Source organism: Stegastes partitus, unplaced genomic scaffold (assembly GCF_000690725.1).
Source record: "Stegastes partitus isolate 25-593 unplaced genomic scaffold, Stegastes_partitus-1.0.2 Scaffold604, whole genome shotgun sequence".
Lineage (NCBI taxonomy): Eukaryota > Metazoa > Chordata > Actinopteri > Pomacentridae > Stegastes > Stegastes partitus.
In genome coordinates, this window is record NW_007578335.1 from 91,015 (window position 1) to 113,548 (window position 22,534).

At 44.7% G+C, this 22,534-nt stretch overlaps 1 protein-coding gene across 1 annotated transcript in view; it reads right to left on the minus strand.

Moving 5' to 3' along the window:
• LOC103362801 (latrophilin-3-like) overlaps positions 1-21,250 on the minus strand; it is a gene marked incomplete at its 3' end in the record, with an annotated part of 96,939 nt that extends 75,689 nt beyond the window's left edge. The window contains exon 1 of the mRNA XM_008289295.1: positions 20,765-21,250. The remainder of the gene's footprint in view (positions 1-20,764) is intronic.
• Positions 21,251-22,534: the final 1,284 nt, after the last annotated feature.

The following is a 22,534-nucleotide window of genomic DNA, read 5'->3' on the forward strand; positions in this document are numbered from 1 at the left end:
AAAGCTAAGTAACAGCTCGGACGTCTCTTAATGCAGTGCAGAGCCATTAAGCTGTCGAGCATGTACGTCGGGTTGATTGAAATGACTCGAACATACCTGACAGGTGTATTATGTCGGAAAATTCAATCAGATTTGCAAACGATGTTTAATGACTCAGACTGGATCGGGGCAACAACAAAAAAATCCCTAAAATCTACTCTATAGGCAGAATGTAAACGCAGCAGACAGTGAATGCAGCCTGCATTAAAAAGCAAGGTAACAGCAGAAAAGGGAAAATAGAAGCAAACATGACTTCAAAGCTATTCATGATGCCTGTAAGACTAAATCTACAATGAACCTCCTCTTTTTTTTTGGGATTGGCTACACTCGCCGTCTGCTCCTCTGCAGCTGTTGGTTACTTCAGCCTCGGGCTTCACACTGTTTTAAGGTAGTCAACAAATCACGATGGAAAGTACTGGAGCATGAATTCGACCAAATGTTGCGAAACAGGGCAGGACTAACAATACTCTCCCCCTGCAGGAAAAGTAGTGCAGTATTGGAATATAGCAAAGCTGCGTGTCGAAGCGACCTGCAATCAGGAGGCGACGGCACATACGAGGGGGACGCATGCAGCCGCCGTATGACTGATCCAAGTCGACAGCCTGTGGTGTGTCTTTATAAAAGCATTTACTGAGGCGCGGCGCCGCGGCCTGCCGAAAGCTCATCAAAGAGTGGCTTATTTTATCAGCCAAGTGGAAAATGTGCTGAGAAAGAGAGGGAGAGGCAATAGTGAGGAAGTCAGCGAGAGTAACTAAGCTATTGTGCCCATCGCTGACCCAAACACCCGCATTACAGTAGTCACGGCCGCTCACAACAAAAGCCCTAATCGGCGGAGCAGGGCTCTAAATTAAATGACCCTGTGGTTGTGACACTGTAACTGACAAGCCGGCCCGTGCGCGCCGAGGCCAGAGGCGAAGGAGATACGGCTAATGAACAGAAAATGTATTGAAATGGTGGCATCTTCTTACAAGCAGCCCAGAGTAACCTACATACTCCTCTGTGAAGCGTTCAATATGCGCCGCTTATTCGCCTACTTGCAGCCATTCCGTAGATTATATACAGACTTTAAAATGAGCCGCTGCGAGAGACAGAAATAACCGAGCGCCATAAAGATTTCGCTCGCGCCCTCAGGTGTGCCGCGCTACCCGACTATAACGCACCATGACTTGCACCAAATGTAAGTATTACACCTCTCGCGCTGTGAGGAAGGAGCCGCTTTCCAAATCTAAAAAGAGCAAGAAAAGGAGAGGATGGAGAGGGGTGGCGGTTCATCTCTGCGTCAAAGTGTGAGACACAAACAAGGCCTTTGTTGGCGAAATGCGAGTTTAACAAATCGCATTACGTCGCCGTCGTCGTCGGTTAAGTGATCGCAGCCAGCGAGGGACTGCTCATTCAGAAGAGAGGGAAAGCTCACCAACCGGAGTCAATGGGCAGCATTTATAATGCATGGGCAGCATCCCTACCCCCAAGGGTCACATTAAATTCAGGAAAGCTGATAACAATTGACTGAGGTTGCCGGCGACTGCAGGAAGATTATGTATAGTTACGTGTCTGCTTTCTCATTCGCGGCCTCTTCGCTTCCTCGGCATCCTCTCTTCTTTTTCTGCATCTCCTCGATCTTTATCCTTTTTTTCTTTCTTCCCTCCCTCAGCTTCTATTTCTCTCTCTCCCACTCTGGCATACAAATGAGACGAGACGACGAGGGACGCAGGGCAGCGAACAATGCGGTCCGTCCCCGGAAGACTTTCTTATGCACCGGCCCTAATTGCCCTTAATTGGAGAGGGACAAACCTCGGGATGCGAACGTGTAGGTTCCTCTGCATCGTATGCATGAGCGTGTTATTGTTTGCGCGCATTTGTCTCGCCGACGATGAGCACACATAGCCTCCAGACTAATGCATTCAGCCAAAGTGGCAACACAGCACCTCTGTTTTAAATATTTAGACGTGGGTGTATGCGAGCTCATGTGTTTGAATATTTATGTAAATATCGTGGCTTGGTTTTTTTTTTATTATTATTTTTTAATTTATTTTTCGCAGTCCTCGGGCCATCGATTGCTTCTCAGGCCAGAATGGGATTTCTGTTATCACACATCTCACCAGCGGAGCTCATCGTCGATTCTTAAAAGGCACCAAATGCGTGAAATATATGGTCAGAAATAAGCAGTCAAAATAGCACACATTTACACAGCGATCCCCCCGCCGCCGCCGCCGCCGCCGCCGCCCGCCGCCCCTCTGCTCGAGCCGGGGAGCTGTTTACCTCAGCGGAGGAATATCATTATGATAATCACGCTTGTCTTTATTTGGAATACATACATATTCCCACCACGATGACCAACCTTGCAGCGGAACATAAAAGTCAATAGAGGGGAAAATTGTATGGGTGACACAAGTGGGACTTGACACCGTAGGTCCTTCACGAGGGTGCACGGTGGGCGCATGTACAATCAGTCATTTTAGCATTTCGCTTTGATGATAACGCCACGCGGAGAGGCACACTTGTTTTGCGGAGGGTTACCGGTGCAAGGCCGCCAAGGCGCTCTCGGGGAGACGGACAGGATGCAGTCGAGTGCTTCGAGACGTCGAAAAGGAGGATTACCTTCAATGGGGGTCGTCAGGTACACGAGCATAGCGGCATAATGTCATTGTGAAAGTGATGCGGTGTGGACTAACACTCAAAGGCAATTTGGTTTTATTTGAAGTTGATGGTTCCGATATGTTTCAGATACATCAAGGAGGTGTTTGTTGAAGTAGGCTGTTAAAAAATGGGGACAAATGCCAACTGGGAGGTCAATGGGCCATCTTAGACTTTCTTTTATTGGTCAAAAAGTATTTAAAAATGAAAGAAATTAAGGTTTAACTGATATGAGTGAGAATCAATGTTAAAAAAAAATATTGATTTGGCTCAAAAAATCATTTGCATGAACTTCTAATGAAATGATGTTCAGCCAACAAGCTACAATGAGTTAGCGCAATTAGCTTAAACCAAAGCTATTGTAAATTACTTATTGATTAATAGCATGAACACACGTTTTTAGGTTTTCCAAGTAGTATTTTTATATATATAATCATGTCTTATGTACTTCAGTACCAGAATTATGTGCTCATGTCTTTAAACCGGCAAATTAAAAAACAAAAATAGAACAAAAACGGTCGCTCCACTGTTGAAATTGAGACTTCAAAGTTTTATTAAGTTATGCCAACTTAAATTTTTAAATTCAACTAATGCAGAAATTTGAGTTTAAATTACACAGAATATTAAGTTGGTGCAACACAATCCATCAAATTATCAGCAAATTAGTCTTTTTCTTGCAATCATGCATGTAATTAGGTGGGTGGAACGGGTCCCCTGAGTGACATCTAGATTGGAAACTGACGAATATTTGCCATTTTTCGCGGTTAAAATGATTTAAGGTGTCAATTAACAAAGATTTTTATGATGCATTATTGCCCAACTGTCTGTGAATAGCTTGCATGACAAAATATAGGACGAATCTGAAAAATTGCGAAGCCAAAAGTGCCACTTTCTACCCTCATTTGGCCGATAAATCACTGTGTTAGCTTTAAAGCAATGCAACAGTCATTTCAGTAGTTGGTAAAGAACTTCCTTTCAGGACTAAAGTCAGATACACTCTGTGCACCAGTGAGAAAGGGACTCTATTGTAGCCGCTCCACCTCGGCCTCCCCTTCGCTCCCCAACAGAAAATCTGCAACTGATTGAAGGCGCGGATCGAGTTACAGGTAGTTTACTCCTGAATCCTGTTTCCATGTGCGAGCATGTGCAGCCCGACCGGCCCTCCGTGCCCTCGCCCTCCCCGCTCCCACAAATATGGAACTTGACCCTTTCTGAATTCTGAAGCCGACCTGCACACTGAATATAACCTTGGCATAAGGAGCGAGGTGTGTTTCCAATAAACTCAACTTTCTGTGTGTGTGTGTGTGTGTGTGAATGCATGCCAGGTCTGTTTATGTGGAACTCAATTGTGTGTGTCCCGGTGTGTACGCTGCCTGTGCCTTTTGCGTGGGTTTTCGCTTAACCGCGGGTGTTTATTTGTGCTTTTGGGCGCGTGCATGTGTGTGTTTGTATGGGTCTTGCGAGGGTTCAATGACCATGTGTGCAGCAGGGGGGCTTCTGGAGTGTCTCAGCACCCGAGGCGCCAAGGACATGGCTTGACAGGTGTGCGTGGAGGACCTAGTGGTCTGCACAACAGCGGCGGGCAGCAGCACAATGTGCCCATTCAGGCCTGGAAGGAGACAACCGAGATATCGCAGGACCCCTGTGAGGAGAGGGGGGTGGCCATCGAGGGCCGTGTCAACTTTTCACCGCGACTACAAAGGAAGACATAACTGCGTCGGCACAGTAATGGGCTGCGCGACCTCACGCTGGGAAGCTGTCTGCCGGCATGTGACGGATTGAGGCCGTCCAACAGGACTGATTCTGCCGAGATAACTTTGACTATTCAGGCTCAAAATTGGGCGGGTCTTCATAGGTGAACAGTTGGAAACGGCCGCCCTGTCAGCGTAAATGAACAGTGAGTTATAGACTGCGCCGTGATGGAGCGTAGGTTTTATCCCATTCATCTCCCAGCATGTGCCAAATCCATCCAAATTCAATCAGCTGTTCTGGAGAAATTAAAAAATTCCAGCACAAAAAAAAAAGACTAATTTCCAGTTTGGCATTCACTCCTCATTTACCAGGATTAACAAAGTGACCATTCAGATGGTAATTTTTTTTTTTTTTTTTTTATTATCTCTGAAATTAATAACCTGGGGGGGAACGTTTCTTCAGGCAATTTCGTGTAACTACTAAGACAGCCGTCGAATTATCATTTCTAACGGCACGCGCACGCCGACCAAAGGAACTCGCATGACAAACCGCCGCGATACACAAGCTAATGGGCGGGATGTGACACAAATGGCCAGTCTTTGGAAGAATTACATGGCAGTGTGGTCCATACGTCTTTAACGCACATCTGACAAGAGCTTTTAAAACACACACACACACACACACACACACAATGCCACCAGCACCGCTATCCATGCAGAAAATTGGACAGCCATCCTTCAGCTCCGACATAAATCTGTGGGGTAGCAAAACGCATCGGAGAGCAATATAGCATGGAACGAGTCTCCGCTGAATCCAAAAAGTAATTGAATCGAGGATGAATATAGACAGGGTGGGATGAGAGTTGACGGAAAACATGTCTCATGAATTTGATGCTCTGCAACACAATGTTTTTCGGAAGGGGGGAGAAAAAAAAAGAAGGTCTGCGAGGAAAAAAGCGACAAATTATCACAGAAGGGAGGAAATTGGTGAAATAATCTGGCGGATGTTTTGTTGTCTGCCCTTGAAGTTGAAGCTAAAAGACGGTTGCTTTCCAGCCGTCCACGCCTTTTTTTTTTTTTTCTGGAGGAATTTCAAAAGCGAGATAACCTTCACCTACATGTGTTGTTGCTACACACCGCAGGTCTCCTCGGCTGTGACCCAGAGGCCCAAGGCTATCTGCCCACTAAATCACATTTGTAGAGTCATATTAAACATGTAGCCCTGAGGAGAGTAAAAGCTCAGCAAAGAATGATAGGCATCTTTCTATCACTGAAAGCCTGCGCCGCATTTATTCCATGATAGCGACTTCTGCGGTAGCATGTGGCAATAGGCTGCTTTTAGCGGCACAATGTGAGCTGTGTTCGGTTCCCCCTTCAGCGCAGGCGGAGATAAGGGCCGCGTTCTCAACGGGTCACCTGAACTGAAATGAAATGAATTGCTATTCTTGCTAATGCATGACCTCGATGCATGGAAAAAGGCTGGATTTATGCTCGTAATTACAAGAAATGGCAGCGCGGCGTAAATGAAAAGCTCGGGAAGGTCTGTGCATTTTCTCTGCAGAGTAGCGAACAAGGTATGGATAACCTTTTCGCTACACTCTGAAAGTGCCCCGAAAGCCCCCCAAATCCCACCTCTGATGTCGGAGTGTCGCTGCCTGAGCAGGAATGTGACCGCCGTGCCAGGAAGAGAAAAGTAAAGCGGGGGAAAAGATAGGAAAAACAATAGCAGCGTGCTGAGGAAACCAGTTTTCAGTCGCAGCAAAGACATGCTAATAAAAAAAAAAAAAGGATCTTTGAAGCTGCTTTAAGTGTTTGAATATTACAAATTATCATCTCATAATGAAAAATAAAGCAGCTTCTATGAATTACATCTGCTATTTGAAAATGCATTCAACATCGTTCAACAGCGTATGTGGAAAATCCTGCTGCTTGCACCATTCATTGTTAAAGAGCCCACACCATCCTTTATAGAATTTCCTTCAGTATGTTGCTTGTACAAGGTCTGCAAAACCTACAAAGCCACACCAAAGAGAGTTATTCTCTCCTGCTCCATACCTGCCTCGAACACCTCGTTTTTCTTTCTGCCGTCGCTCGTCTACATCATCACGTAACACGTTTGCATAACATTTGCCTCGCAGCTAGTTTGGCCCGAAAACAAAAGGACGAGCAGCTGCCTCGCATTCCGCCGTCCATTATTTCTTCACTGCTGCAGCGACACCTCTATGCTCATAGATCCGCGGTGACAATACATAATTAATGTTTTCTCCCTTTAATCGGGAAGCTGTCCAATCAGAGCAGATTGGACTTTTCAGAAGGGCCTCAAAGAGACAGGAGCTAAGAACTGAGCGTGAATGTGTTTCCTGGACATTAAAGCGTGTAAGCGTACTCGAGTAAACACCAAAAAAAGAAAATAAAAAAAAAGGAAAACGGCAAAAAAAAGGGCTCTTTAATTAAAAACATAAATTCACAGGGAATGCTTGCCCATCTTTCTTCAGATGACACTAACATTGACTTTGGTCCAATTTTAGCAATTATGCACAAGTTGTCTTTATGTAGCCACAACAGCAGTAGAGGCAAATGGGCGGTCGTTTGGGCAACTTCAGCCCAGTCTTATGCACGAATTTGCAGCTCAGTGTCTTTGGAGTTGCACCCATTTTACACGATTTTGAAGCTCATGATTGAACATAAATAGAGCACCTTTTATGGATCAAGTTGGACAACGAGGCTGCCATGTCAATATGTCTGACTCTTAGAGCAAACTTCACTTCCAGTCACACAAGTGTAACCGACTATTGGATTTAAATTAATTAATATCTATTCATGTATTAATATGTATTGTGTAATCATTCCTGTAATCATAGGGATGCAAATTTTTAACCATTTTCTAAACCGATAACAGGTATTAAAAACAGCAAATAGAGTTCCACTTGCTGGTTCTATATTTTTTTGATGACAAACGTGTCAAAAACTGCTCATACAGCTTGCATGCATGTTCCATTAGCTATAGAAGCACTATTCTAGCAGACTTCAGCTCTATTAGAATACATAAGCTCTTGCTGGTTGGCATTAACCACCACAGAAGTCTTGGTCATGGTGCCCCCTGCTAACTAAGCCCCCAACAAGCTTGTCAACATTAACTACCTGTAGTCTGAGTGACCATTTCCTCTGGTTCAACAGTATTAAACTGTCCAGTTGGGGGCACAACCAGGCCTACAACTAATCTACAAGACATTCTCTGACATGCACGTCTCTTGTTTTCCGCCTTATCGGTTAATTTATTTGTAATCTGTAAAATTAGCGCCAGAAATTAACCGATTGACTGTTTACATTCCCTAAACATAGCCATGGGTTTTCATTGCCATAACCTAACAATGTCAAAACCAAATGTTGCTCAAGACTTCTAGCTGCCTAGCCTGAACTTAACCATCATTTATCTGCAACAGCCACAACCTTTAATCTTAACCATACATGCAGACATATTCGAATGCAAGATTTTTTTTAAATGCAGCCACTAGACAACAACATCCATCCACTATCGACACGCTTGGCTGCATTTCAGCTACTCTTATCGATACGCGCGGGTTTCCTCGTCGCCAGCTGACTTTGCGAAATGGAGAAATGTCTCCCAAGTTTGGTGTCGGTTCCTGGAGCGGTTAAAGTAATCCGTTTGACCTCCCTGCCTTTTACCTGTTATGGTTCGACATGTTGTTTTTGTTAGGTCATGTAGGAATCAGGTTCGGGGAGTCGGATTCATTTTAACTGGGCACAATAACTCATTCCAGCCACCCCGCCGAGGTAACAGTATAGCGGGACACTAAATAGCAAACCTTTCCGCAAGTCGCAGAAACCATATATGTTGACCGTCAGCATATTTTCTGGTTTCTGTTACATGGGTCGCGTATAGGTCGAGAAAGAGATTTTAGAGCGAGGTCTGCAGGTCTCACGATTGGTTCAGCATATTTCGCGTGCCATTAAAATTGTATATGGGTATATGAAAACAAACTGACAGCGCATGGTAGCAGACACAAGGAGACAGATGGCTGCCGGAGTGGGGTTTCTTATGCATGACGAATTGTCGCATCTGCTGGTGTGATAGTGCAAAGCTCGCGGTCAGGGGAAGTTCTCAAGAAAAGAGGAGGAAGCGTAATCTGAAAACAAGCAAAGGCTGTCATCTGCTTCCAAAGGAGCTGATCTTTTTATAGTCCGGAGTCATCTGCAGCAGCCGAGTCGGGCAGGAATCCTGCGGGGACCTGAGGGCAATCAAGGTGGCAGGCGCCGTCCCGATACCCAGGTGAGGTGACATTCTGCCAAAATAAAGGCTTACGATTGCAGGAAACGGCACCTGAAATTGGTATGAATCCTTGGGGGCAAAAGCTGCAGCTCAAAGGCTCCGTCCACAGGCTTTGTCACACCTTGTCATCCCGGCTACAAAAGCCAAAGTTTGTCAGACGTCAAAAAAAAAAAAGAGAAAAAGATCACAAATACAAAGTCCATCAAGATAAAGTGCTCCAGTGGCCTCTGTCCAGACCTGCCCGGGGCCTTTTTTTTTTTTTTTTATTCCGCTGGCATTTCCTAATTAGATGAGAATCGTGGTTTGATGCACATGGTCTCATTGTATTAAACGCTGGGAGAAAAAGAAGAGAGACATACGTGGAGGCTTCATTGTTTGCCTGCAGTGCAGCGATAGAGAAGGTTACAATCGTCTCCCTCTCTCTCTCTCTCTCTCTCTCCTGGGCGTCCGCAGATGCAGAGGGAAAAAAAATCGATGCACAAAAAAGCACTTCATTCCTGCTCAGTTTCAACCTTTACTGCTGGTATAATTAAAAGTGGCTTCTACGGGCTTTCCAATCCAAATTTCCCCATCAGCTGGAGGTGGCCTGCTCAAAGTCATGAGAGAGAGAGGAGGGAAAAGGCTCCTCTTAGGACTGCATCACATGTGCAGGACTCTTGTGGACGGACGATGATGATATGAGCGGTAGATATTACACAGCGGGATTTGGATTTTTCTCCCCTTGAAGACACAATGAGACACTAGAAAACTGTGACCACAGCAAACCAAAGCCTTGTTTGTCCTGTATAATTTATATTTCTACCGAAGAAAGCGCGAATTATTCTTTTACGCGCTCCTCCTTAAAAGCTGCAGCGGTCCCGACGCCGGCCGACAGAGACAGAAATTAGCAAATTACCTGTGTGTCATGGCTGCATCCGAGCCGCTGGACCAATTATTTCTGCTCTGCTGCAATTGCAAAGGCCTCTCCAGCTGTGTTTGACACAAAGCTGGCTTAGGGAGGCTTACTTCTGACCAAAAACATAAACAAGATTACAGGAGTCTAACCTTTCGCGGCGGCTCATGAGTGACAACAGAACTCCCCGCTAAATGGACCTTTTTGCTTCGGAGCTGTCAGAAGCGCTGCGCCCCGTCTCAAGACGCTCCGGGAGGAAGAGACCGAAAAGGAATAAACGGAACAAAGTTATCCTTGTTGTCCGTACCGATCAATAGCCGGCTGTTCATTAGCAGAAACTGCACAGTGCACGGAATTAACGGGCGAAGGCAGAACAATGCGTTTAGGAAGCAGAATGTGCAGGCGCAGGTGCAATAAAGCAGGATTACAGATGACTGCTTAACTCCCGCATTCCACCGACGACTTCCAAAGCAATAACTACACCCACCTTATTAATCATTATAGGCAGAAATTCCATAAAGGGCCGACCTCCGCCGACCCCAGTGAGCTCATTGTCTGGTGGCAACGCTGCAGTTTCATATTTTCCGAGCGGAACAAGCATGTTACTGTGTTAAGCTATTTGCTCGGTGTCAACCTGACTTTTAGCTGCATTTATTATGTATGAGAGGGTTAAAAGGGGTCCACGAGAAGATTATAAAAGCTTAACATTTTGATGAGATTAATCTAGCCATCAATCTACGCGTGCGTAGAGGAGCGAGGCAATTATAACGTGGCAGTCGATGAACAAATAACATTAATATCGCCACGAAAGTCTGCCTAAAACCGTAGGATGCCGCGGCACTGGAGGGGAAATTTACAGTCGTGCGGATGTGGAGTGTGCTGCAACTATCAATGCAGGGTCTGTCAGAAGACGGAGTATCGGTGTGGAGAACAGGAAGGGAGTGGATGTCAGTAGCCTGGAGAGGACGATCTGACATCTCAACTCCCACTGTCTGTCATTCTGTCTTCCCCCGGATGATGTATGGACGCTATACGCTCACCGGGCAGAACCAGTCGATACGACCAACGCCGAGGAACGCCACAGCGAGACAATGGCGGGCTGTGACCCCTTGTTATGGAATGACAAAACTCCACCAGGGTGGAGGGAAGAAAGGAACGTTTTTTATCGATATCAGACTCTGCGGTGGCATTTCAGAAGAATTAAACACTGCAAGAATATCTTTACAAATGCCATCTGTGGCTGGATTTGGTTTGATAATGTTCCAACATAGTTTTAAAATACAAAAATAAAACAAACTTTGTGGGAACTAGAGGAAGAATCTGGGCCGTTGTCCATCGTTGATTCTGGTATTTTTGGCGCCATCACCGCTTTCGATATCTGATATTTATAAAATATTGCAAAATACCAACGAAGACAGAAACAAAAACAGCAGATTTTCTAATTTATTTAAATTCCAAATCACTGCTTTCACTAATTGGACAACAGCCTCTAAACGAGCGTAATAGACGATTTCTTCGCCCACAACTGCGGGGATTTCAACACGCCACATACAGCGCTCATTCCAGCCCTCGAACCGACGTGACGTCTCCGCGTAGGCCGGCGACAGGAAGCAACGGGCCCCCCGTCTTCCCGCCGCTCGCCCCTGGGGGGGCTCACTTCCTGCCTGCACACCCGCAACGTTATCTGCTGCTTATTATTTGGCTGAATGAGCCGGAGCCGGGGGCTCGCGGGGCTCGCTTCTGACATAATGACTGATTACAGTCTTGTGGCTCCCCTCTAAGAAATCCCACAGTTGCCACCGTTGCGCCGCGGCGGCTCAACATCACAGGCGAGACCAAGTGGATGTAGAGGAGGTAAAAAAAAAAAAAAAAGGAGGGGTGGCTGGTCTTTTTCCAGTGACAGCCGAGCTGCTACCAAGTCCTCGAGCTGTCACGACTGACAGAGGCCCCGGTGGATACCTGGGTCACACTTGTCATCAGGTCCCTGGTTAACGAGCATTTTTTTTTTTTTTAGACTAGAATAACATTATATAAGCTGCCAGACTGCGAGGCTAAATAATGATCTTTGTATTTTAATTTGCACTTGAGCACATTTGCCACTTCTCCTTCTTCCTGCAGAAACGTGATACATACTAATGCAGCATTAAGCCCATTAGCAGCGATACGTCTGGCATGAAGCGATCCGTAATGCACAAAACTCTTCCTTACTCATGAATGCGAAATACAGATGCATGCGACTGTGACAGGGAGTCTGAAAACAACGGCGAACAGGCTCCGTCAATAGCTCCCGTTTCCCCAAACAAGAGAAGTCATTCTGTCAGCACTTTTCAAACGCCAGCTTTCAGGCAGTCAATTAAGTTCAAGGTGAGACAAAAATGTGTTGTCATTTAAACGGTTTTGCTCCATTGGGGCGGCGCATCAATCCAGTCATCTCCATTCCAGAGGTGACAAAGGGCTGGCAGGGAAGTTTATATTTGCTAGTGGATACACAGTTCTGCTGTCATTACAGCAGCCTGAGATGAAGCGGGGATAGCAGGTGCGCACATTTAGAATGCACCGTTCCCCGAGAGCAGAGCCTCATAAAGACGACAACACGCCAAAAAAAAAAAGAAAGAAAACGGGGGAGTACTCTTGAGGAGGAGGAGGCTGCCCGGCTGACGCAGTGGGCCCTGCCAGATCCCACCCCCGACTCCCACACTCCTAAATCCAATCCTATGCTATCGATTAGGAAAATCAATTTGGTTCTAAGTCACAAGCACAGAGGGAGATGCTAAAATGCTGCAATACATTCTGAAGCGGAATCAGCTCCAACGAATCCCGTACAAATATTCCCTCTGTTAATTAAGAAAAAAGGGGAAGCGACCTCTCGTGATAGGAGGATCCGTCGTGGAGCTATCCACCTGTATGAGCAGGCTTTAATTATCTGCCTTCAGAAGAAAAGAAAAAAACTGCTGCTCCTCTGTAAATCTTATCAAGTATGAATATGGAAATGGTATTTTAATTTAAAAACATCCTTCTCGATATTGTAATCAACGTTTCTGCGAGGCATTCATGCTTTGTGTTCCATTACAAGCTCTTTTGAACTGCGAGGCTTAAAGTATGGCAGAGAGGGAAAAAAAAAAAGTGCTGTAATGGAAATTTTACCCAAACATATTAGTGAAAGACTATTAATCTTTATGTGTGCCAAGCTACAGAGCGCGGATAGATAACAGCGCGGGCATAGCAGTCACAGAAACAAGGGTACAAAGGAGTGGAGGGGGTCTGTCTGTGTCACAAACCCTCTTTTAAGTCATATTTCTTGTTGGAAAAGTCAATCAAATGGCAACACTGGGAAGCAGGGCTGGTTCATATGGCCAAGAAATGAAATGCTGATTGTTCTCAGCGTTTTTTTGTGCCTACATGAACTCAAGAATAGTTTTCTTTATTGAAACAACACCCGATGATATGTGTGCAACATCAACAAATAACAACACAAGAAAGCATCGAATGAAGCACAAATGTGAGCAATTTTCTAATTTCCTTCCACCAAAGCCCTCTGGTTGTACGAGCCAACGGTGAAGAATGATGCAGCTAAAGTCTGCTGGGTTTTTGTTTTTTGTTGATTGGAACAATAAATCAACCACAACACAAGGGACGTGCATGTCAGCTGTAGTGCCCAGTTGCACCACCAGGTGGAGCCTCGCTAGGTTGTCATTTAGACTACTGGCAGTTTTATGTCGACAAGCAGAGAGCATTGTGGGAGTTTAGCTGGCAAAGTTACACCATGAGCAAGTCTCTTGTGACGCTTCATGCCCAAAAGGCCGGAGAGCTCATTTTGTAACGGAAGCTAAAGGGCGCTAAGAAAGCTGATTGTATTTGCCATTAATGTGGTGTTGGTCATCTGACCATGTTCAAAGCAGCTACATCAGGACATGGAATCATTTTGTGTTATTTACTGGTGGATTATTGGTTGATGTATCTGTAAACAAACCGTTCTAATAATCTTTCTACCAACTTTACATCGCATCATGTTTCGCTCCACTGTGGGCTTTGCGAAACTCAACCAGTTCACTATAACTCTGGTGATATGACGACCTCTCTCTGGTATTATTTCATCATCTCGGCCATAACTCCGCTTGTTTCTGACCAGCAAAGCTCATTCGAGTTTGAGTGACCACAAAGAAAGCACTAATCTAAATTTAGACAATTCAAAAACAAAACTTTCATTAATTCATATTATTTCTAAATCCGAACTCTGGATGCAAATTTGCATTTACATGAGTCGTACAGATTAACAACACAACTGTAGGAATGCTTTTCTTGTAGACGCCAGCTCATCGTAATCACATGACTGGAAGCTACAAACCAAGTCTCTGTCATGGTGGCCATTGCTCGCTAAACTCCCACAATGCTCTCTGCTTGCCAACATGAAACCAGCTGTAGTCTAATAAATCCTTAAGTCGCTACAGCGTTAAACACAAATGATCTGCAGTTTTTGAGGCTCCACCTAGTTGTGCATCCAGGTACTACATCTAATGTACAACATTTTCTGACACGCATGTCCCTCGATTTTCGCTTTATCGATTAATATGTTAAATTATTGATGCTAAATAATCGATTACTCATTGACAGCCTTATTGATAACTACAAGAGACACAAAACAAAAACAAAGAAATGCACACAGCAGCTACAGAGAGACAACTTTAAAGTACCAGGACAGCCACAAAGACACTTTTGCTGCTATTTTCTTGTCATTTTCTGTGATCACTTGTCCGCTGCCTTATAATCTGCCCATGCCGAGGAACTGCAGCACTTTATATGCATCCAACCTATAAAAGCTTTTGACAGTATATTCTATATCAAACCGTGGCCTATTTTACGACTTTATCAGCTCAAAACATAAACTCAAGTGACCATTTGTCATCACCCCAGTCAGACTATATCTGTCATTCACTGCATTATTATCATCTGAAGGTGCTCTTTTTCATTAAACCGTGGGCGTAAAGCTGCTCTGCGCCAATCTGCGCCTGATATTTGCAGATCTAGCAGGCGCTGAACAAGGAAGCTATCTTCATTTCTCTTTGCTGGCCAATTAGTGGTCAGATCAGGAGGTCCCAATGGTTTAGGGAGGCGTAAATACTAACCGTCATTTCCATTCATTTGTATGCGGCTGCAGGTGCACTACCTTATTATGTATTCAGGCCCAAACCTGCCTCCCAAACAGGCCATAAATTAACTTCTTTTAGAGCTTCGGTCTCAGAGAAGCATTGCATCTTTGTTTGAATCCTCTTCACTGGTCTAAAGTTAACGAGGAAAAAAGCCTTCAGAAACAAAAGAAAGCTATCAATATTGGGGCAAAAAAGGAGGAAAAAAAAACCTTGGTGGTCGTACTGTAAAATGCACATAGACAAATGTATCCGATTTTACACAGTAGTAAAGGGTTTGATGTACTGCGGCTCGGTCAGGCTTTGTCAGTTTGATAGCTTTTGGATACCTTTTAACACCACCAACAGGGTCGTAAGAGTGGCTTGGCTTGCTTTAAATGCTAAGTTGACATTTTTGGGTCCATATCTGCACTCCAGCTGAGAATGTACCCTCTTTTTTTTACTCTTCATTTTCTCTGGGCCGGCCGTGGGGCAAGGGTTAACAACGCTGTACAACCAGCTGCTTTTTTTGGGGGGAACACAGATATGATCGCCAACAATGACAACGCTGATTTAATCAGGGCAGCTGATTGGATCGCCGTATTGCTCGCTGGTTGTGCTGCAGTGGCCTTTATCTGCGAGCATCATCGCTGCAATACCAAAATAGCATCTCCACCTAAATGCATTCACATTTGCAGAAGCTAGTTAAGGCTCCACGTCCCCTTGTCATGAAGTCTTTGTACTGCCGCCTGCAGAAGTTGTTGAGTGTTGAAATGTGCCTGCTAAGTGTTTTGACCCCCCTAGGGACAACTTAACTAAGTGTCAAATTAAGGGTAGAGGGGTGGCTTGCAGATAATTAAAGCTGCAGCTGAAAGTATAAGATTTTTTTTTCTCAAGCACGCTGACATCAGTCGGGGTAACGTATACACTCGAGCTTGACAACGAAGCAGCCTTGCAGGCCTTTATTAAAATTAAATGCATAAATTAATGTGACGTGCCGGAGCGATTCGAAGCTCGGTGCGCTCTGCCAATGCAAGAGCAGAAAAACAGCATTGATGCCTCAGTAGATTTCATGGGGAAACCAATGATCTTCCTCCTACTTCTGCACAATTTAACATCCCGTTCCTGCTCACTGTCAAGACTGCGAGTCAAACAGAAATGTTTCCATGACCTCAAACGGGCCTGCAGCAGTCGCTGGTTATTCCATCATGTTATCAGGTTTTTGTACAATTAGAAGAAGAAAAAAAAAAGGGTTTCTTCCAGTTTCTAGGGTTGAATGGCAGATCCAGGCCCTATATAGAATCCAGACAAGACGGCAGCAGCTCTCTGGGCGAAGCTAGAGGAGAAACAGAGGCTGATAGGCAGAATGACAAGCTGCCAAAATATCCTCCACGGTTACGCTGAGGACATCAGGCGAGGATACGGGGAAAAAAAACCCGACACCTGTGACAAACTACCTGACGGCGGCGGTTAGCTAGTTAGACACACAGACTGCATATAAAAGATGGATGTCGTCCGCCCGATTTGGAGCCTCAAGTTTGGCATCTTTTGAAACCAAACAAGCGAAGGGTTGATCTTACAAGATAATCTATTTACCTCCATGTGGAATCATAATTTTCAACCGAGCAAAGACATACATTCGCCGGGAAAATGTTTACCGAGGTAACAGATCAAGCGAGGAATCAAGGCTGCTTTGCTCGTAATCTTAGACGCATTCGGACTTCTTTGACGGCGCTTCCGAGATGGCTTTCACACCCGGAGGCTACGTCCATCTTTTATATGCACTCTATGGGTTGGAGAGTGAGTCAATAGTGTCAAACCGGAGTGAATGAGACTCAAGGAAAACAAGTTATGAAGTGTGTCAGATGAATCTGCACTATACTTCATATTATTCAGCTGTGGTCTGTGTGACGGGCAACACAATCTGAAGGTCTGCGTGCTTGACTCTGCACTTTTATTTCTTTGCTAAATGCAAACACAGCAGCGATCCTGAAGCATCGTCATTGTAGTAGTTTTATTTTGCCATAGATGTAGAGAGTTTTCATAGTTTCAGCATGAATCGTGGACAGTTTGTGGTGCACACTTATCTCTGCAAATTCTTCGCATCGAGGATTTTGAAGGACTCGCACTAACCTCAAACTATCCTCAGCAACACCCCGGACTGGCTAAAATTCCCCAGAAATTGGTTTGCGATTCAAAGGAGGTCGTCAATACTCCCTTTCGCCGCAGAGAAAGGGCCGGGAATTAATCCCGATCATGATTTAGATAAGTAATGGTGAATTGGTGTCGGGGGTGGATTAAAAAAAAACACACAGTCGGGTTGACTAAATGAGAAATGAGGAGACAGCATTGATTTTCTTCACTGTTCAGCTGGAATCGCCTGTTTTTTTTCAAACTTCAGATATTAGAGGAGCAGCACAATGACAAATATCAGGCTGCATTCGAATCCAGCGACAAAGACGGCTCTGCTCAACCTGTGTTGTTGACCTTACGACATATACGCTGATAGGTTTCCCCGCATGTTGCATCCAACCCGCCTTAACAGGCGTCCGTCCTGGTGGCATCTGCTGTTGTCCGACTTCCACACACAACACACAACACAACACCCTCTCAAACATCGAGGTCACCGCCTGCACAGCCACACACGGAATCAAAAAACTAATTGTCTGTTCTTTCCATCAAGCACCAGCTGAAGTCTCCATCTCAACTCTAACCCCATTTCCTGCAATTTAGTGTTCGGCAGGAGGGAGGAGGAAGGAGGGGGTCGTGAAAGCTCGTGTCAAAACCTTTGTGTCCGAGCTCTTTATGAGACAGGACTGCTAAAGTGTTGAGAGGCGTAGACCTCGAGGACCTTTCTCTCCGCCGCGTGCTTTCTCTCTTTTTGTGTATTTTCGGCTTTTGCTTTTCTTCTTGTGTGACATTCCTGCCAGAAAAAAAAAAAAAAGGGCCCCAGCAGACTGACCTGTCTCACTCCGAACAGCATGATAGCTCCAGACTCGGGGACCTTAGAAAAACCCAGGGCCTCGGTGCAGCAGCGGGGTGAAACTTAGCCCACAGGAATGTGAATGCGGTACAGTAGGTGGCCCTGCTTTATCAGTTTTTCAGCATATATAATCCGACACACCCTACCTGGTGTTTAAATCTCACGAGGGGAGGGGAGGAGGTGGAAGAAAAGAAATCAGGCAACAAATATAAATTCTCTAAAGACGTTTGCTTAGCATGTCAGCATCCAGCCGCGGGGATAAACAATCACTCAACTGCAAAATAAGTTTTAAAATCCGTCACTTAGACAGCCCGTGTGAGGATTCAGAAAGCTCTTCCTCTGTAGTGCCCTTATTTTCTTACTTGTCAAGGATCTCATGCAGCCTCGCCGACGATAAGTCAAGAAAAAAAAAAGAAGTAATCTTTCAAAAGGAGTCGTGTCATGTGCGGGAAGATTTAACACGTGTGAGCAGAATGAATGCTGAAAACTGCGGCCTTAAAGCAAGTAAGCAAGGTCGAACGAGATCGTCTTCGTTATTCTGATCATCTTTAAGTGCAAAAAAGCCTTTAAATGGCGTGTTTTGCCAGATTAAGCCACAAAAACGCTCGATTTACCAACAAAAATGAGCCGAATTCATCAGCTAATCAATTCTTACTGACTCACAAACCGATTAATCGAATAATCAGAGCTCCAGCTCAAGGAACAAGAGGAATGTGACGCCTGTACGTCGCCATGTATGAAACAAGCTCCTGACTGGTCGCCATGGTGACCGTCAATTTTCGCTCGAAATCGCTCCACTTTCTACAATCTTAGCAAAACTGTTCAGTAATTTCAAACCAAAAAAAAAAAAAAAACCTGAGTGCTGCTGTGTTGCTGGCTCCACATCTATCAGCCAATCTTCTGCGACTTTGATAATCAAACGGGCTAATAAATGACTTCAATCGTTGGCCGCTGATGCACACGGGTGGCAAAAAAGGGGGGACATGGAGAAGAAAAAAAAAAAAAGCACATTTCAAACCACTGCACGGCCTCCGATCCCCGGAGACATGATTGCACATTTCAAAAGAGAGAAAATATAAACCTGATTTGAAAAAAAAAAAAATATGTAGTGCATGACCTTGAGCATTATATTCAGTTGTACAGCAGCAAATCACTCCAGATGAGGCAGTTAGATAAAGGCATGAAAAGGTATTCATTTGCCTGCTGCACTGCCTTTCAAACCGGGGTTGATTAGTGGAGCGGTTTGCGGCTTCGGCGTGCAGCGTTAACCTTTACGGTCTTCATTTAAAGCTGCGCGTAAACTTGAGCGAAACATCTCGCGGGAACGCTCGCCTGACGTAACTTCCGCCGCTCTTTGAAGAACGCTTTTCCCAAATGGATGTAAAAGCCTGCACTGTACATAATGCTGCGCCCTACAGAAGGCTAACCTAATGAAGAAAATTGGAGAGGCCGTGTCTCTATTCATACGGCGACGACAAATTGGATTCCTCCTGACTCGCAATTGTGTCCAAAAAGAGGAGAAATCAAATCAAATAAATGGGGCTGCCAATGGAAAGAGATTCGCTCGCTGAGAAACTACACAACATCGACGGAGGGAGGAGAAAAAAAAAAGGAAACATCACAGGGATCCAACAATGCTGCTTTCCAGTAACACAATGCAACAGAAAGAAACGCAGAGCAGAGCGTTGGACTTTCACTACAATATGATGGAATGTGTCACTACACTAGAGAGAGGAATGCCTGAAGAAGCCGCTCATGTGGCCTCTGATGAGCAGTTTCTTAAAGGTTAAGAGGTCTGAAGATCTCCGAGAGAAGAACCAAAAAAGGCATCTGAGAAGTTAAACGGCTGCTTCTGTGCTCAACCCAAGATAGCCAATCCGATCGATAAATCGAACCGCCCTCCTGCAACGCACGCAGCGATTCGTTTCCACGCAGCTCCGTCCCATCAGCAGCAAGCAGCAGCAGATGCTCGCTTCAATGTATTAAATATAACCCAGATTATATTCCACAAGGAGCAGCATTTAGCCGAATCTAAACGGATGAGACGAAACAAAGTGCAGGTTGACAGAACGGTTTAGTCAGAAAGCTTCCAATGTCCCCTTGAGTTTTCAGTCTGGAGGAGCAAGTCAAGGGTTTTTATTTTAATGCTTTTTTTTAAACTCTCTGTGTGTGTGTCATCTGCTTGAGGGCAATCCCCACCGATGCAGATTACATGACAGATGGCACTGCAGTCCTGGACGTAATGAATGTAATTGTCAGACGAGGATACAAACAACAACAACAATGTGAGTGATCAGGGGGGCCAACCAGGAGAGGCCAAACCCCGACCAGAGCCCCGCAGATGTTGGGAGGATAAAAACCAGAAAGCAGCACAACAAACTGAAACTTCCAATCTGATGTTGCAGCCGTTACAAAACCCTTCCCTCCCTGAGCAGCCTCCTCAAGCAGAAGCAACCTCCTTCACGTGTGCATCAAATAATGAGGGTGTTTTTTCCTCCACTGCAATGAGAGGGGGGACACTTTGGGAAAGCAGCAAAACTGACTGAGAAAGAAGGTGAAGATTCAGCCATACCTTTAAAATGCATATTTTAAACACACAGTGTGGAGAATATGAAAAATTCAGATGCCCACAGCAGCATGTATCCTCACACAACACAGGGCCTGCACACTGTTTAGCCTTTACTGCTGCACCCCACACAAATTACACAAAATTACATTAACAGGCAAAAAGGAAATCATCAAATCAAACTTCCTTCATGTAAAAACGCAACTTCTTCTTCCTCAAAGCTATTTTGGAGCACATTGGTGAATGATATAAACTCATATATTTTTATTTTTTACCCATTTTGGGCACCAATATGTTGCGCGTTCACGTTTGCACCTGAAAGCAATGACAGCCAGGTTCAAGTAATTAAGAGTGGCCAAGATTTGGCATTACAGAGCGCGTCTCCACCGCTGCAGGGATTCATTCATGGGCTTTATTATCGCCCCCTGAGCTGAATCTGCAGATAAGAGTGCGCACAAAACACACAGGCATATGCGTTTTTTTTCTTCCCAGCTTTTTTTTAAAATTATTTTTTATCTCTCCTAGTGCAGGAACGTCACACTTACCGCGTATTTAGAAAAATGACCGGCGAATATGAGCAGATTGAAAGTAAATTTCTCTCGGAACTGTCTCTCAGGTCGTCGGGTAAGCCGTTCCTTACGCACCGGGGAGGTGAGGAATTGGACTTGATAAGGGGTCGAGGAGAGAGAACCACGAATCCAAAGTGCTCCGTTCAATATCCTGGTTGAAAAACAAAAAAAAAGGAGAGAAGAAAATAGAAATAAAAATAAAAAATAAAAATCGCCTTTATGTAGCGCTGCTGCTGTGGCTCCACAATCCGGTGATGTCTCGGGAGAAACGCTTGTATCCACTGGTACTGTCCCCCCCTTTCGGTTTTTACATCCCTTTATGGCACAAGGCGTCCTTCTGTGCGGGGGCTACATCACGTCCCATAAAGCTGGAAAGCGCACGGAGAAAGAAAAACGCCAGCAGCCGTACGCCACACGCAAAAAAAAAAAAGAAGAAGGAAAAAGAGTATCCAGAAGAATTTGAGGGGAAAACAAGACGGTGGCGAGAATCTGGTGAGAGAAAAAAAAGCTCCGCAGGGGGATTTAAAAAAAAAAAAAAAATCTAAGTTGTTTGGGTCCCCACAAGGAAAAAAAAAAAAAAACCGACTGAGCTGTGTGCGACTATGACAAACCAATTGTGCGCACTGGCTGGGAGTAATTCTGTATGGAGACCAAGAGGTTTGGAGAGCCAGTGAAAGGTGAGAGGAAAAACTCGGATGTGGATTGCCGCTCTCGCAGTATACTCGGGCTCCACCTAGCAGCAAACAGGAGATAACAGGCTCCGGAGCACGGCCAGACCCCCTCTCTCTCCTCACCTACCTACACCACATCCATCCTGGATGTCTGGCGAGGAAGGAGACCCATGTTATATTCCGTGTGTGCGCCTTCGGACTGCAATATTTATGCGCAAAGAGCCAGAGCTGCTCCAAAATAAAAACCAGAGGAAGAACAGATCAATCAGGCGCAGGCAGAGGGAAGGATTTTAGTTGATAACAATAATAAAAAGGCAGACAGAATGGCATGTATGATGAGATGTGTGTGCAAAAAGCAGAAAGCAAATCCAAAGTGGATCATGTGTGCTCATCTGGATGCGTGTTTTTTAATAGGGCTCGTCCTCAAAGAAGAGGTCATGGTCATCTCTCCTGCAGCAGGTCCATTATTCATCACTTTGCTGAAGGCTGTCCAAGCTCCATGTTTTTGTCCCACCGCTTCTACACTCTAAAAAAAACAGACTTCTTCATCACATGCACGGTGGTAGGATTTTTTTAAAAATTGAGATTTATGGATTTAGATGAGTATTATTAAGCTGCAAATGTTGCTTTTTGATGTTGTGTTGTGCTAACCTGATAATGTGGCGTTAACGTAACACTGTGTGAGTTAAACTCAGATTTCTACCTTTATCAAGTTAAAACTATCCTAAAGTTGCAGTAACTTTTAAAAAAATGGGCTTGATAGCTTGTTTTTAATATAAAGGACCCGTAAGCGACATAAATATGATACAAAAGATCATTTCATTGTTTTTTTGCAAATAATTTACAGTAAAGCAATGATTTTGAGAATATTCCTAATTGTTATAGAACCATTATGCCTTATCTTGACGACCAAACTTGACAGTTGCACCTCAAAACTGATGGAGTTCATCTCATCAGGGGAGGAGCTACACCAGTGAGAATCTAGTTGGAGCAACTTAATTATTTAAACCACTGTTGACTTTTAAAACTTGTGTTTATCTGCATAAAAAATAAATACATTACACTAAAATATTAA